Source organism: Egretta garzetta, unplaced genomic scaffold (genome assembly GCF_000687185.1).
Source record: "Egretta garzetta isolate BGI_Z169 unplaced genomic scaffold, ASM68718v1 scaffold34, whole genome shotgun sequence".
NCBI lineage: Eukaryota > Metazoa > Chordata > Aves > Pelecaniformes > Ardeidae > Egretta > Egretta garzetta.
The window spans coordinates 365,342-366,425 of NW_009259586.1; the positions used below are offsets into that span (position 1 = coordinate 365,342).

General features: G+C 59.7%; 1 protein-coding gene across 1 annotated transcript in view; it reads right to left on the reverse strand.

The window, feature by feature from the left end:
- Positions 1–1,084, reverse strand: part of ARHGAP44 (Rho GTPase activating protein 44) — a 20,985-nt gene that overhangs the window by 828 nt on the left and 19,073 nt on the right. The gene's annotated exons all lie outside the window — the stretch shown is intronic.

Genomic DNA, 1,084 nt, shown 5'->3' on the forward strand with positions numbered 1-1,084 from the left:
GCCGGGGGGCTCCCAGCCATGCCTGGCCCCACGCTCCCCCGGCCTCCATGTCCCCCCGTGTCCCCAGTGCCACCTGGCACTTCCAAAGCATCACCCTGATCATCCCCCTCAAACAGCGCCGCCCCCACTGCTGCGGGGACACCAACAACCCCAGGGACAAGGTCGGAACAGAGGGACAGCCCCGTGGTGCTTCCCCGGGGACGATGCCACCTTCCTGGGAACACTGCCACCCTCCTGGGGACATTGTCACCTTCACAAGGATGCTGCCACCTTCCCGGGGACATAGCCACCTTCCTGAGTACATTGTCACCTTCCCAGGGACGTTGCCACCTTCCTGGGGACATCACCACCTTCCTGATGACAGTTCCACCTGTCCATTACCACCTTGCCAGGGACATTGCCACCTTCTTGAATACATCGTCACCTTCCCAAGTACATCACCACCTACCCAGGGACACCGCCACCTTCCTAGGGACACCACCACCTTCCCAGGGACAGTTCCACCTCTCCAGCGACACTGTCACCTTCCCGGGGACATCACCACCTTCCCAAGGATGCTGCTACCTTCCTTAGGGACAGTTCCACCTTCCCAGGGACACTGTCACTTTCTGGGGACATTGCCACCTTCCTCAGGACACTGTCACCTTCCTGGTGATGTTGCCTCTTTCCTGATGTCAGTTCCACCTTCCTAGAGGTACTGTCACCTTCCTGGGGACATTGCCACCTTCTCTAGTACATAACCACCTTCCCAGTGACAGTTCCACCTCTCCAGGGACATTCCCACCCTCCTGGGGCCATCATCACCTTCCCAGGAAAGCTGCCACCTTCCCAGGGACAGTTCCACCTTTCCAGGGATATTGTCACCTTCCCAAGGACACTGTCACCCTTCTTGGGGTCATCGCCACCTTCCTGGGGCCATCACCACCTTCCCAGTGATGGTGCCACCTTTCCAGGGACATTGCCACCTTCTTGAGTACACTGCCACCTTTCTTGGGGACACTGCCACCTTCCTGGCGACACTTCCACCCTTCCAGGGATGATGTCACCTCCCCGGGGTCATCCCCCCTCCCCGGGGCCATCTCCC